The sequence below is a fragment of the Acartia tonsa genome, chromosome 9 (genome assembly GCF_053477335.1).
Source record: "Acartia tonsa isolate MP-2025a chromosome 9, ASM5347733v1, whole genome shotgun sequence".
Lineage (NCBI taxonomy): Eukaryota > Metazoa > Arthropoda > Copepoda > Calanoida > Acartiidae > Acartia > Acartia tonsa.
In genome coordinates this window covers 34932097-34949358 of record NC_137268.1, presented here as the reverse complement: position 1 = coordinate 34949358, position 17262 = coordinate 34932097, and the positions used below count along the sequence as shown (strand labels likewise).

General features: G+C 30.6%; 1 protein-coding gene across 6 annotated transcripts in view; it reads right to left on the bottom strand.

Annotated features, from left to right (window-relative positions):
• LOC145327655 (protein zer-1 homolog) overlaps positions 1-17262 on the bottom strand; it is a 350140-nt gene that overhangs the window by 329690 nt on the left and 3188 nt on the right. The gene's annotated exons all lie outside the window — the stretch shown is intronic.

Genomic DNA, 17262 nt, shown 5'->3' with positions numbered 1-17262 from the left:
TTTCAAATAATATTCCCTAGAGTTTTATATTGACATCTGAAGAGTTGAAATTCTAATATCTGAATAGATATGTAAAATTCATATTTTGTTTGTGAATTAACCTCTTATATCTTTTTCCTAATGTATTACATGTGGTAAAATCTATCTCTTGTAGTTTATAAAAATTGGAGGAGAAATAAGTGTTATTTAATTGTATAAGATTGTTTAGTAAAATTTAATGAACAATATAAACCTTTCGGGTACAGTCGCTTTCGTGATAACGCCTCTTAAGGGGCGTTTCGTCGTACTTTCACAGTAACTTTTCTCCTATTTCTCCTATATATACTGTAAAACACTACGAAACGCCCCTTAAGAGGCGTTGTCATAAAAGGGACTATACTTAAATCTTTCTTCTGCGAACCAAAAAAATAGGCAAATCTGAATTTGCAGAATAGCAGCTTTAATATTCATTTAGGATGATTTTACTGTAAATATAAAATGTAGATCCATTTTTTGGTTACAAGTTTCCACCGTTAATCTTTTATTAATCAGCACCAATGAAGCACAAGATCTCAAAAACAGCATTTTGGGTAAAAACTGGTGAACCAAAAAGATATGCAAATCCAAAACAAATCGATGGAAAAACGATTTTTTTGCACTATTCTCCTCTTTTTAAATTTGATTTGGATAAATTAACAATTTTTTAAGGGATTCATGCATTAATTATTATGAAATGTTGTATAAGGTAGAAATTAATGACTTTTTTAAATAAGAAATATTAGAAAAAAAGAAATTCGACCTCTATCACTTTAGAGGACAGTTGCTGACCTCCAGTCTTATGGATGAAGCTAAATACATATAAAAAATAATAATTAATCCCAAAAGTATACAAAAATGATTTTTAATGTGTTAAAAAGATCCATATTAAAATCTTAATTTTGAGGATGATGGCCTTTAAGATGCTCCTATGCGTAGTGATGGTGAGCCAAATGTTATCAAAGTGCATGACCATGATGACAACTTATATATTAAACTATGGTCCAATTTTTGTATTCATAGCAGCCTCCAGCCAAGCAGTATTAAAAAAGAAAAAAATTGCAATTTTAATTACTCAAATGCATAAGGTAAATACTGTCGTTTTTAGAAGATGTTTATATTTCTTGTCATCAGGCTCCTTTGGAGATTGCTATGACTACAAAAAATGGTACATAGGTTGATAGACAAGTTGTTGTAATGGACATGTACTTAGATAACATTTGGCTCACCATCATCATCAATAGGAGCATCTGAAAGGACATCATCCTCAAAATCAAGATTTTAAAATGTTTTTTTTTAACACATTAAAAAGCATTTTTATATACTTTTCAGTGTAATTTTTATCTTTAACATGTGTTAGGCTTCATCCATTAAACTGAAGGTCAGCAGCTGACCGCTATAGTGATAGGGGTTGAATTTCTTTTTTTCTAATATTTCTTATTTAAAAAAATCATTAATTTCTACCTTATACTACATTTCGTAATAATTAATGCATAAATCCTTTAAAAAATTGTTAATTTATCAGAATCAATCTTTAAAACAGAAGAAAAGTGCAAAAAAAATCGTTTTTCCATTGATTTGTTTTGGATTTGCATATCTTTTTGGTTCACCAGTTTTTACCTAAAATGCTGTTTTTGAGATCTTGTGCTTCATTGGTACTGATTAATAAAAAATCAACGATGGAAACTTGTAAAAAAAGATGCATCTACATTTTATATTTACAGTAAATTCGTCTTAAATGAATAATGAAGCTGTCATTCTGAAAATTGGGATTTGCCTATTTTTTTGGTTCGCAGTTAATTTAATTCTCAAATTTGGAGAGAAAAACCTTTGCTTGGCTTTTCCTCTAAGATAAAGTTATCAAAGTAAATTAACCAAAAAAATGATTTTGAAGAAACTGGAAAAAATTGATTTTTTTCGATACTATTATTAAATTGTTTTCAAAGGGAAAAAAGTGAAAATATGAGTTGCAAAGTTGATAGGTGAAAATTAAACCTAACCTCTGCTGTACTGTGTTAGTAGTATAGTATGGCTTCAAAATAACTTAAATATTTTTACAACTTTTTAAATACATGCCTCTATTACAGTTTGAAAGTGATGCAAAATACAATTTACTTGGCTGCTATTAGAGATAGTTTTAATGTATTCAAATAGTTTTATTAATTGATTCTTTTTCTTAATTTTTATATTTTTTTACCAAGCATGAGCATCACTTTTGCTATGATGCACTTCAAAGGCGATGAGGTGCTTGCCCTTTTAATACACTGCAAGACAAGTTTCTAAAGTCATTCTTTCATAATACAGTCACAGTACTTTAACTGATAAAAAAATTAACAATATCATTATTCTATAAAGTAGTAAGGGAAGCTTCACATAGGTCCCAGGATATCTTAAGGATATTTTACCGCTCTTCCTCATCTAGATACTATGGTCGCAGCCGCTAGTTTGATATTATGAAGAAATAATGATACATGTAGAACCTCTTCTGAGGCTATTTTCCTTAGGAGGCTACTTTGTCTGAGGCTACTTTGTCCTAGAGGCTTCTTTGTCCGGAGGCTACTTTGTTCAAGATCCGAATTTTTGACTAATAAGTTAAGAATGGTATGTTTATGTTTCAATGTTGACATTTGCCTGCAATTTGCAACTGCTGTTAGCTTTAAATGCACATTAAACAATAATGTGGGAGTATGGCCCCATTCAGCCTCGGAGGTTGGTAACAACAAGCGATGCAGACAGACGGGCGTACCTTTACTAATTATAGATCAGTTTCGGTGATCTGAGCATTACCATGAATAAACACATGATTCAGTTGAGGTTTATTCTTTAAAAGCAGTCAGATTACTAGATATTTAAAACAATATAGGATAATACATGGATTAGGTACAAATATAAGCAAATGTAATTGAAGTACTAAATAAAGCATAATCAAAATGGTTTTATACAAAGTTGGCCCCATCCTGAAAAAGGTTGGGGCCACTAGCTACAATAATCACTTGAACATAATATAATAAATAATTAAAATTAACAATTAGCTATACAGCTGCACAACATAATATATTTATCTATACACAATGGCTCCGCCCCTAGTGGGAGGTGATTAAAGAGAAAATAGGGTAGAGCTGGAGGAGCGAAGCTATTCTACAAGCCTGATAAAGTGAGGACGTCCTACAATAACAACCTTGCTTAAATTGAGCTCCTTTGGTCGCTTTATTTTCTTTCTGTAAATAAGATCACGAAAATTAATTGTCAGATTGCCCTACAATTGTAAGGGAGTAATTCTAATGATTCTTAAAGAGACATGAAAAATATATACATATATCTTACTAATCATACAAAAAAATCTATGTAAAAAATTTAAAATTATCTAAGGCGTGTTTCTAGCTCTTTTTTAAAAAAAAATATTAAGGCATTTTTATACACGCTATACATTTATACATGGTAAGGAATATTTTATATCCTAAAAACTATCATTATGACCTTTCAAGCCATTAAATTAATAAAGTTAAACAAAAGATAATCGAAAATTTCAACTCAAATTCCCAACTTGAATGTTTACTTCCAAGGCCAATTTTAATACAATTTCCAATTGCATTTCTCAAACCTGACAACTTCATGAATTCATGAAATACACTGAAATGTATTGGTAGATGGATAGAATAAGGTATAGTAAAGTTGATATGTAGGTGTTTATTTTTTGTGTATCATAATTTGGGAGTAAATCTAATATCGTCTTTTGTCATATCCCTTTTTATCCTTGTTAATTTAGAATTCTAGACACCGAAGTTTAACAAAGTTTTAAATAATGGCAAGCTTTTTAGAAAGCCTATAAAAATGACGTAATACTGACCTACCATTGGTCAATTAAAATGTATACCGGCCTGCCATTGGTAATTTAGTCTGTGTATTGGCCTATCATTGTTCATTTGAATTGAATGACGTCTTTTTTTATAGGCACTATAAAGAGCTTCGTTTTTTGATGGGTTATAACAGTTTTTCAAACCAACTTTATATTTTCAATCTAAAAAATGATTGCGAAAATGAGCTTTAAAATACGTTTTTTTGTCTTAAAAAAGTCCGTTTAAAGTTTAAAGGCGAATTATGGGATATCGCCAATGGTTTTAGATAAAGTGCTGTTAAGCCATATATTGATAAAGATGAAAATATAATAAGCCCCTTTAAAGCTCATCTATGTTAATCTATGTTATAGTTTACTGAATTTGCATGTCAATACGGACCCTTTGATGTTTAATGTTGTGTTTGTTTCAGGGAGGTAGAAGACAATGGCAGATAAATTAATCTAAGCCCCATTCTTTCATAAATACTAGGTATGCATGATATTAGCAGAGAGAGAGGGGAGAATGGACTGTTTATCACAATAGTTCCCGAAATTTTATAATAACGTTTTCTTATTCGTTGGCCTATCAACTATGGGGACTTTTGATTGGTTGGTTTATTAATTTGAGTGTTCAAACGCTTCCACAAATAAATTTAACGCTACAGAAGGGGTAATTTTGTGTACCATCATTGGGGATGTACATCAATTTATCAGTCATTGTCTTATCCCTTTAGATCCCTGTAATATTACTCTAAAGAATTGAGAATTAGAACTCAATTTATTATCCATTATCACATCCCTGTATCCCTGGTTTATTGAAAGGATGGATGTGGATTTAACAAATTTTGCCAATCATCATTCTAAACAGGATTCAGGAACTCACAATAGATTAATACAATTAGATTGCATATTTTCTAGATTATCCTTAATATCCCAAAAAAGGTTTTAACAATGAAAAAAAGCTAACAATAATTTGGAAATAAAGAACAGTAGGGTAGCGTAGGGTTATTCTGGTCAATTTTTTTCTTCTACCTCCAAAAAACTTTTTCCAGATATTCTGATTGCTAATGAATGATATGGCAATGAGGATGATGCCTGTCTTGGTCCCATTAAGATCTCGCAACTAGAAGTTGGTCAAAAATCGGTCTAAAGAGCGGCGGTTGGCCTATACCAGAATTACCCTTCGCAACATTGTCAAAAAATACTGCGAAGCCAAAATCTGCGGTACCCAATATAAACTAACCTAACCGTAACTAAAGTCATAAACAAATGAAAAACTGACTTCACCCAATCCCCTCTTGCTTTATCTTTTATTTGACTTTAAGTAAGGGGATGGGTTTTTATGCTCGACTCATTAATTTTTAGGAAACACTTTGCCCTACAATTTTTTCATAGTTGTGAAAAAAAGCATTGGATAGTAACATGCTTACTGTAATTGTTATCAAAGAAAATGATAATAATTTTTGTTTAAATCAGTTTTCTTTATTGCTATTTTACCATCCTTATAATTAAGTAACAGGATGTCTGTGTGTGTTTGTATGTTTGTACCGAAAGATCTCGCTAGCCACTGAAACGATCGGGTTCTCCTTATAAGGGTTGCTTCTCATAAGTCCCAGGAAGGTTTATGACTGTTTTGGGGGAGGGTACCACTACCCTCCCAAGAGAAATCACAAAATAATCGAGAAAAAGTTTCACTAGCCGCTAGTCCTATAATATAAAGTAGTTAGGTATTTTTGTCCGTAGCCAAGGATCTCGCTAACCATTGAACCGATAGGGTTCTTCTTTACAGTGTAACTTCTCATAGGTCCTGGGAAGATTTATATCTATTTTAAGGGAACCACCTTCATAATTTTTTCTTTCTTTTTCTTTTGAAATTAAAACAAAAAATGGGGGAGGGATCGAACTCAAGCCTCAAGAACACCTAAAAGCCTCTAGGGGTGCAGCCGCTAGTAACTAATAAGGGACAACAAATCCTTGGGAGGTATAATACATCTATAAATATTAATACTCTATATCTATTCAATGAATGATTTTAAAATGTTTTGACAAACCAAGATAAGGCCTTTTGAGAGTACAAAGCTAGTGAGGGAGGGGACATTGGGCTGTTTATTACATATTAGTCCCCAAAGTTTTATAAAAACGTTTACATATTAGTTGTCATAACATCTTTAATGACTTTTATGGAATTTTGATTGGTTGATTTATCACTAATTGAAATCTACAGAAGAGGTCATTTTGTTTATCATCATTGGGAATGTACATTATCTATCGGCCATTACCTTAACCCTTTAGATCCCTGGTGCAAACCACTAAAAAAACATGAATCTACCCTTCATATTTTTAACCAATGCTGAATTTTATCAATGTTTTCCTTAAATTATTTTCCCAAACATAAATGCACATGGGAAATAATTAATTTTAAATCTTTTAAAAGAAAATTATAATTAGTGACTTGAGCTCTAGGATCCTAAGAAAATTAACCTTAAACTAAAATACTCACATAATTATGATAAAAAAATTAAAGCTTCTAATTAAATAAAACACTATATAGAGAATGAAATGGTTAAATAACTGTATCTCCTATCACCTTGTGCAACCTTTCTATTGGGTCATTGAAAATCAACCAATGGTGTAGCTAATATTAACAAAGTCAAGTAGCAGAAAATAATTTAGAAGTAGTTGAAAAATGTCGTTGAAAAATGAAGGGAGGTAGTTGTCTGTATATACATTTATACTATAGATCTGAGGTTGATTCTTTTAAAAAAATTGCCCCACTAATCGCTTAGTGGGGCAAAGTTGTTTTCGTGAAAAATCCTCCAAAATCACATAAAAAATCTACAAAAAATAAATAAAATCTTATGTTAATAACCCTTCTATGATTTTGTTTAATTTTCATAGATTTTTATTGTGACTTTGGTGGATTTTTTACGAAAACAATTTTGCCCCACTAAGCGATTAGTGGGGCAAATTTTTTTTTAAGAACCCACCTCTGTTAATTAAATTTATTAGTGGAAAAGTTTGAACACTAAAGGTTGGTAAAACCAAGATTTAATTAATGTACCCAAAGTTTTTGAGCCCAGCAATAAGAAAGTTTTGTAAAACTTTGAGTACTAGTATACAATTTATAATATCCCCTAACTCCCTTTTAGTTACAAATTTTAGTTGGTTGCTAGGAAAAACTTTGGACCATAAAATGTTTGGGTCCCCAAAGTTTTATAAATAATATTTAATTGGTAAATAATTCTTCTGATTAAGCATCTGCTTTAGTATAACTTTTTGGTATGAAATAGTAGTATATGTAATAATGTATGTATGTACAGCTACATACCAATACAAATACTTGAAAACTATTTTTAATACCTGCCAAAACTTTACAGTTTGTAACAGGCAGTTAACGGAAAAAGACAAATGTTGAATTTTAGACATTTTCAAGATTTTTTTCTTTGATAATGCAAAATATAAGAATAAGTATTTATAGCATCGTATTGTAGACAGCTTAACGTGGATATTTAAGTGAAAAATAAGATTTAAATCAGTTTGTTTTAAAGAAAAATTTAAAAAAAAAAAAAATTTGGGGGGGGGGGGAAGTCGACCCCACTATTTTAATTTTAGTTGTAAAAATAAATTTTTTTTTTGGGGGGGGGGTCTAGAATCTTCCCGAGACCTATGAGAAGCTACTCTGTAAAGGAGAACCCGAACGGTTAAGCAGTTAGCGAGATCCTTCGCTACAAACAAACAGACAGACAAACAAACAGACAGACAAACAGACAGACAAACAAACAGACAGACATCGTTCTACTTTGCATTATAGATTACAACCTTTCAGAGATAGAGGGGAAAATAGGCAGTTTATTAAACTAATCCCCAAAGTTTTATAACAACGTTTTCTAATTCGTTGGTTTAACAACTAATTCGTTGGGGACTTTTGAATTTTGATTGGTTGATTCATTCAGTTGAGTGTTCAAACGTTTCAACAATTAGTTTTAATCTACAAAAGGGGCAGTTTTGTGTATCATCATTGGTGATATACATTGATTTATCGGCCATTGTCAGATTGTCTTATCCCTTTAGATTCCTGACAACCTTTAATACCCTTTTAAACTCTTTAAACAATTGTTTTCTTTTGTTTAACTTTTCTAAACAGGGTAAGGAACAAGTTTTATAAAAATTTACAGTTTGTTGAGATATATGATAAAAAAATAGTTTCCTGGCCTTTAAACTAAGCTTTAATATAAATTTTATGGTTATTAAGTCTTTATTTAGTTTATAACTTTATATCATTAGTTTTAAATAAATTTTCCCATTCTATTTCTAGCTAAAAAGTTGCCTATTATTGCTCCTAAATATTCATAAGTGAGTATTAGAGGTTCCCCCTCCCACACTATATATGTATAGTTTGTAATGTTTATAGTTAAAAAGGTGATTAAGTAAAAGAGAAAGTTTTATCCTACTCTTTTAACTCAGAAGTAAGGTATAAGGCATTAGAAATTAAATTTTAATAGGTTTTTTTGTAACTAGATTAGAATTGCACACTTTTTATCTTTTAAAATTTACTCACCTTTGGTCAAAGAATAGTTATTTCTCGCATCACATTGTAAACAGCTTTCCGCGGATATAAAATGTACAATTATAAGATTAAAACCAGTATTTTTATACCCCCGAGATGCCAAAGGCACGGGCTATAAAAAACTTGTTTTATTCCTAAACATTTTTATAATTGTAAAAACTGGATATAATACGATGTTAGACATGCTTTTTTTCTCGTATGGATGAGAACCGGTTCTAAATCACCGGATATCAATCGGTTTCTAATAAATACGATAAAATACTTTTATTCCTGAGATATTTGTATAGTTAACCCATCAACATTAAATACTTTAAAGCTATTGTAAACATTTCAACTCAGGAATTGGGGAACATTAATAAATTATTTATACTTTGTTGAACTTGCAATGTCATATACTAAACCTATGGGGTACCCATTACTAAATATAATCTAACCTAACCTAAAGTAATAATACCACCCCCCCCCCCCGCGCCCAACCATATAGATAACTGAGAATGTGCGTAAGATTAAAATGCACAAAAGCAAATAACTCTAAAATACTCCCATCTTAAATTAGGTTATATTGGCTATTGGGTACTCACGCTACGTTTGAGCACTGCAAGTATGAAAAAATCTCCTGCAACCTCATTTCTATTATAGAATGAGAAAAGGGCTGTTTTAAGATCTTACTTTTCAGGAGAGCACCTTATACATCCTTGAAGGGTTTCTACAATCAGAAAATTATTAGAAGCTCTTAAAAGTGCCTATAAAAATGTCACCATATACTACAATATTAAAGTAAAACACTAGAGGGAGAAAGGGTTAAATAACTGTATTTTTTTATCGCAATTACCCTGTGCCGACTCACAATTGGGTCTTTGAAAATCAACCAATGGTAATGGGAATATTAACACTGTCAAGTAGCAGAAATAATTTGCTAGCAGACGATAGGTCATTGAAAAAGGGGTGGGAGGTAGTTATCTGTATGTACTATGTATATACACGTTACTGTAGATCTGTTATACAAATGACCAATGATAGGTCAATTATCAATGGAAGGCCAGTATACATTTTAATTGACCAAAGGTAGGCCAGTATGACGTCATTTTAGGCATATTAAAAATCTTTAATGATTACATAACTATCCTTTATCTCTGGTGAATGTTAAAAGGTGTGCCAGTATCAGAAACTTAAGTATGTTTGATGGAAATAACTTTTCAAGGTTCAAAGGTTTAATTGTTTGCATTTGATGTAGTGTACAAAGTTTTAGCATTATTATTGTTCCTTTTAACAGTTTGTGTGCAATATTTGATCAAAAGTTTATTAATTTTTAGTTTATAGGTTAAATGTAAAGATATAATTTAAAGTAAAAATACGACTTTGCAATATAAAACATGAAATTTTTTATACGAAAGTGAAATGTTTTAAATAGGAATGGTCAGGGGCTGCTATTCAGCCAATTAATTCCAATCAAATATTTTATTGGAGAAAAGTTGGAGTAAAACTTTTTTTGTAACTAAAGGGAAGTGGATAAGAAGGGGAGAAAAAAGGGAAGAGAGTTGAGGAGAAATTTTCACTTAGAATTGTTTGTTAGAATCACATCCCCTTTTTCCTGACTCTGAGGAATAGTTTGAAAAATAAAAAAAAATAACAGTAAAATTTTGTATTTTTACCCGTATAAACTCCAGAGAAAGTGTACTGCTAAATGTCTTTTTTGTACACATGGTGCATCTTATTTAAAGAACATCCTAAAATTCAACGAATTTTTTTTAATCAAATAAATACAAATTCTAACTGTTCTCTTTTTTGAAAGGTTCCTATTGATAGTCCACTGCATATTCAAATATAATTTTTAGTAGCTAAGAAAAAGCTATTCACATTTTTGTATTTTTGGTAAACAACTACAAAATTTCTTCTGGTTTATACTTTTCTAAAAAAAGTACAGAAGCAATAGTTAAAAAATTAATTGCAAACGTATTAAGATACGCAACTATCATTTCTTTTAGGTGATTCATTTCCTTCCTATCTATGTTTGTGGGTACATATATGTGTGTGTGTATCTGTGTGTGTGTGTGTGTGTGGTTTAAAGTTGTTTTGTTTGCTTTTCCAACTAAACTTATCATCATAATCATCATACTTCATTCATAGGGTTGGACTTTAAAACTACAAACATATAGCATTGCAATCCAAGGATCTACAGCGATACGACAATGGCCGACAAATTAATGTACATTCCCAATGATAATACACAAAATTACCTTTCTCACATTGAAACCTAACATTCCAAAGCTTGTTTTGTACAAAGCTTCCCATTTTAAGGTGGCCTGAAACAAGAGTAGCTTCTCAAAAGTCCCGGGAAGGTTTATAAAACAGATCTATAGTGTAGATGTATATATAGACAACTACCTCCCTTTATATTTCAAGGACCTCTTTCGTCTGCTTCTAACTTTTTTTCTGCTACTTGGCTGTGCTAATATAAGCGATACCATTCGTTGATTTTCAATAAATAAAGGTTGCACAAGCCGGTTGCGATGGGAAGATACAGTTATTAAACCCTTTCTCCCTTTAGTGTTGAATAACTATTCATTGGGAGGATACCACCACCCTCCAAATAGAAATCGCTCCTAGAAAAAAATGTTCTTCCAAAAAAACTTTTATAAAATTTTCTTTAACTATAATTTAAAAAAAGTAAAGGGTCGACTCCATCCCCCCATCAAGTAACTATATACTTATAGGCCTCTAGGGGAGTAGCCGCTAGTGTGTATATATAATGTATGAGCTCATATTATATGTTATTTATAATTTTAAACAGCTTTGCTACTATTAGACGTAATGATCTTTGTTTAAATGTATGAACACTTTGTTTCCTCACTGTCTATATCTAGAGTTCAACTTTACATACATATTACATAGAACGTCTGAATTAATACATTTATTTTAATATAAATTATTCATATTAGAATTTATTTTCTCGTATTCATTCGAATCCGGTGGATAGGAACCGGTTCTCATCCATACGAAAAAACTATGTCTAGCATCGTATTATATCCAGTTTTCTACGAATATAGAAATGTACAGTCATAAGATTAAAACCAGTTTTTTTAGCCGGTGCCTTCGGCACCACGGGGCTAAAAAACTAGTTTTAATCTTATAATTGTACATTCTATATCCGCGGAAAGCCGTTTATAATACGATACGAGAAATAACTATTCTCGTATTCATTCGAAACCGATACTAATCCGGTGGATTAGAACCGGTTCTCAGCATTACTGAAAAATTATGTCTAGCATCGTATTATAACCAGTTTTCTACGAATAAAAAAATGTACATTATTACATTTTATATCCGTGGAAAGCTGTTTATAATACGATGCAAGAAGTAAATAATCTTTTATTTTTGATTATAATAATATTATTAGCAGGTATAAGACAATGGACAAGAAATCGATATACATCCAAAATGATGAATAGTGAAATGACCTTTTCTAAAAAATAAAAACCAACCAATCAAAATTCGATTTTTGAGTCAACTAAAGTTGTAATAAAACTTTGGGTACTAGTGTAATTTACAGCCACATCTCCCCTCCCTTACGGATTATAAGAAATATGTATTTTTTTTATTTGTTGAGTATTTAATGTAAGTTTGAACTCAACAAAACTTTTGATAATTAAAGATAGAAAGGCTTTGTATGTTAAGATATCTGGAATAATGGACCTAACATATATGTAGAAAAGTTTTACTGAAAAAAGTAGCATAACAGAAAAATAATAATAAGGAACATTTTTAAAATATAGTTTTTTTGTGCAGAAAAACCTTCCAAAATTATATTTATATATGTGTAAATGTTTATAAAATATAAAAGGACCGTTCATGACACACAAAAGTAATTTAGAAACAAAGTTTTCCATGAGTTCAGGGATAAATGAGAATTGACAACCATAAATAATAAATTTTTATGTTCATAAAAAAGTAGGGCATGATTTAAAATATTAAAATACGCATCCATAAAAGAGAACCTAGTCAATTGAGACAGTCATACTTTTATTTTAAATCTTTATTATAGTGATCGCTTCCAACATGTTGGAATTTACACTCCAAAAAATAATTGTAAAGGATAAATTGTTCTGAAAAGGTTAAAATAAAATACTGATTCAAAATGACATACGCAATTTATGATGCTCTATATAGAACCTTAAAATATGATTATATAAATGACCAATGATAGGCAGATACACAGACTAATTTTCCAATGGCAGGCCAGTATACATTTTGATTGACAAATGGTAGACCTATATGACGTCAATTTTTTTTTTGTCGCATTTTCAGAGTAGATTTTCTCCTATTTTTAGCCCCCTGCGTTGGGCTCTAACACTGCGGGGCCAATTGCCAAACTCCTCGGGGCAATCACCTAACCTTACATAACCTATCAAAAATTACTGTGAAAATACGACGAAACGCCCCTTAATAGGCCTTGCCACGAAAGGTACTATACCCAAAACTTTTTTTACTTTAAATGATCATTTTATTCCTGAGAAAAAGATATGTGTAAAGTTTGCCACAAAAACATTTTACTGTCCATCTTTCCGTCCATCCAACTGATAAACTTCCAACAAACAAAACAAAAACTAAATAAAATATTTGAGAAATCCTCCAAAACAGAGTATAAATAAGTAATTGGGTTACAAATTAAGACAAGGACGTCCAAGCTTTTTATTATTTTTTTTGGGGGGGGGGTTGGCCTCTCGGGGCTAACCAAGCTGCATGAAATCTCTTTTTAATTTTATTACCGGCGGAAATCTTTCTGTAATACGATGCGAAAAACAACTAATCCCGTTTAAGATACTTTTCCTTCTTTCTAATAAGATTTTCAACAAAGGCCATACACACATACACACACACACACACACACAATAGTGGACATATCTTTCCAGGGATCTTAAGGGATAAGACAATGGTTGATAAATTGATATACATCCCAAATGATGATAAATAAATTTACTCATTCAATAGATTAAAAAGATTGACCTTACGATTGGACCAACCAAGGTCTAATAAAAGTACCCAAATTTTTTAAGTCAACCAATAAGTACTGGGTTTGAGTACAATGACCCCTCCCTCCCAGCATTATTCTGAATAGAATTTTTACAAAATTCTTATTCAAATACCTTGAATAAAAATTAGATGAATTTTTGATTAATTCTTTACCATTTTCCTAACACAGAAAAATTGACCTCCTTATTTATATTAGAACATCCCTCCCCTCCCTCCCCCCCCGTTGACTATTTTCTAAATGATTTACACCATTTAAAACTAGCGGTCACGCCCCTGTTAAAACTTAAGGGAATGCGTATGGGGTGTAAGTTGACCATCTTCAGACAATTGTATTTATTAAAATAGAAGGGGAGTGAGTTCCAAAGGCGATTTCTTTGTGGAGGGTTGAGGTACCCCTTTCAAAATTTAGTTTTAAACCTTTAGATGAGAACCATATCGGTTCAGCAATGAAGACACACACACAGACAGACATCCTCTTACTATCATATAAGTATGTTGGACAACGGACCTGCAAATAAAAAGTTGTTTAATAAATCATATGGGATTTCAAATTTCAACTCTAATCCTAATTTTCTTTTGTAAATTCTTCAAAAGAATAAATTAATATTCCGTAAGAATAAAAAATTTATTCTATTGAAGATCGTTGCTTTTCTATATTATGGTTTGTACAATGTACACTGTACAGGTATCGAAAGGGATAAGAAAATGGCCGAAAATTAGTGTACATCCCCAAATATTTTACACAAAAAAAATTCTGTAGATTAAAATTAGTGGTTGAAACGTTTTTACACTCAATGTATCAACTAATGAAAATTCACTAAAGTCACCAAAGTTGTTAAGACAACGTATAAGAAAACGTTATTATAAAACTTTGGGGACTAGTGTAATGAACAGTCCATTGTCCCCTCTCTCTGATATTTGGACCTGTTCTTCCTTTCCATTAAATTCTCGCTAAAAAGAAAATTTGATGAGCCTGCTTTTATGGATGTTATCATCCTTGTTTTTCTCAAAATTTCAAATTAAAAATAAACCTTTTGAAAATAATTATTTAAGTCCATTCACTAAAGAAGCTATTCATAAAAATTAATCTATTTTAGAAATTTGAAAGGTTTCTTTTTTAACAACCTGATAATTGACTTAACAAGTACAAAGATAGTTATGATTGGCACAGCTCTTTTCTGGACAAGAAAATACTGATTTTATTCTTTTTGTTGCCTTTTAAAAGATTTTATCAATTCATAACACAATAATATTTTACATGAAAATGATAATTGATATTGCCTGGCTAAATGCTGTTGTTTTATTATTGTTTAATAATTCATTGACATTAAGGTAATGTTTCAACAAATAACTAAAACATGAATAACAATGCTTTATTTAGTAGTGGAAAAATTAACATTATTTTAAGCACTAGAAGGTTTTAGCGATTCCCGTGAAGACAGGTTTTCAATGTTTTTCAATGTTGTTTCTCAATGTATTTTTTTCAATGTTTTCGAAAACATTGAGAGAAAAAGTCTTCGAACTGAAAAATATTGTAGGAAAACAATCCTCCAATGAAAAAATCCAATAATGTTTATGATAATCTTTCTAGTGCTCCCTGTAAAATATACTCTTGTTTATGGGCGTTCTTTCCATGAAACTCTGATAGCCACAGGGATAAAAGTGACATTGTACCTACTGTAAATTACATTGGTATCCAAAGTTTTATAAACGGGTTCTCTCATTGGTTGGCTTTTAAAAATTAGATACTTTCATTAAATCATGATTGGTTTGTTTAAACTAGCCATACCAAAACTTGAACTTATAATTTTAATCTACATAAGGGGTAAATATGTTTAACATAAAAGGGTATATACATCAATTTATCGTCCATTGTCATATCCCTTTGGATCCGTGGATAACCATTTAAATAATGTTCTCGCCCATTTATAAAATCTCTTCAACAAATTAGGATACTTACCCAGGGAGGGAGAGAGGACAATGAAAATAAATTTAATCAAAATCCTCCAAATATTTTATAGTTGTCAAAGACATAATGTAAGAAATAGTAGAAGTTTTATTTATCAGATCCATTGTCCTATCCCTGCAACCATGAGACTTTCCACACAAAACATTTTCGCGAGGAATTCTGTACCAAACCATTTTATTTTTTTGTTTAGATAAGCACAGCAACTCTACATCTTGTATGTATATGTCTAATGCCCCATTGATTGAGAACGACATAATACTTTTGTTTTAAAATCTAAAAGCATTACTCACTTGTTTGTAAATAGGTAATCTAAGAAAACTTTGAAAATTTGTAATTTATTCACAATACCTGCAAATCCATTATCCATATATTGTATATTATATGATATTTTTGTGAATATTGTTGTCATTGGATTATTTGTATGTTCTTTTTATTTTTCAGGTGAAGCTATTCCAATTTTACCATTGTTGTTCTATTGTTAATATGTCATTCTTGGAAATATTGTTAAACTTTATACTTTCTGTATACATAAAAATTAAAAAAAAACAATAAATAATTAAACCTTAAATACCTGCAAATCATAGAAATATGATGTCAGTTTGTCATCTTCGCTTTACCTATGTTGTGTGTTTCCCCACCAGTAATGGATAGAATTACAAAAAACTTTATATAAGCAGGAATAAGGTATAGTCAACAAGAGAAATAAATCTAAAATAATATTTGGAGGGCGGATAAAAAGGTCGTCAATTCTACTATGTGTGTCCCCCCCCCCCCCAATGAAAGCTTAAAGTAGGTTTTTTTTCTTATTAATTTCGTTGTTGGTATAAGCTGATATAAAAAAAAATTCGAAATAGTTGTCTGATTTAGCATGTAATCGTGTAGACTTTTTGATATGTTTTGATAGTTTGGAGAAAAGTTCCCCTTGCATTTATGAGAAACATTGCATTTTAAACCTATTTGATATCTAACACATTCAGCAAAAATTAGGATGGTTGAAAATTTCAAAAATTAAACCCTAAGGAAATATTTTATTTTTTGAGGGAGTGAGAAAATGTGTGTTTTTTTGTATTGATAAGTTTCTTAAATCTAAAATTATTAAAATCAATAGATAAATAAATTTTACCAAGAAGTTGAAAATTTATATCACTAAATTAAATGGTTAGACCATTTATTTACAGATTTATAATTATAGAAAAAAATATACTTGAGACAAAATATAATAAAAATCTTCTAATAAAAGAATGGAAAATCCATGTAAAACTTCACATCAATTTAGAAAACATATCTTCTCTTTCACTGGACACAAATACAAAAAGGATTATAACATCCATAAAAAAAGAAGTTCTTAAATGGTAGGACAAACGAACATTAACACTTGTAGATAGAAGATAATAAATATATAAGTCTAAACAAAATTGTATGTAAAATAAACATGTTTTAAATAGGCGTACGGAAATTATGGTAAGGATTGTCGAGTGCTTTATAAATCGTACCTAACTATTATAAGATTTACCATGCTAAGTTTGAAATCAATAAGACAATTATAACATGCCCAAATTAACGTTTGTGAGCTATCAGTTACGGACGGACCTACCCAAATTATGGAATAACCTCTCTTTGGAAAAGATCAAATCTACATGAGACAAACAATTAAAAACAAAAATTTAAAAAATATGCAAGGAATGGTTGTATATTATATAAAACAAGGATGACAACATCCATAAAAGCGAAGCACTGAAACGGTAGGAAAAACAGACATTAACACTTGTATAGTTTTAGAACTGAATAATCAGAATATATAAGAGTCGAAGCAAAATTGTAAGTAAAATTTGTTGAAAAACTGCT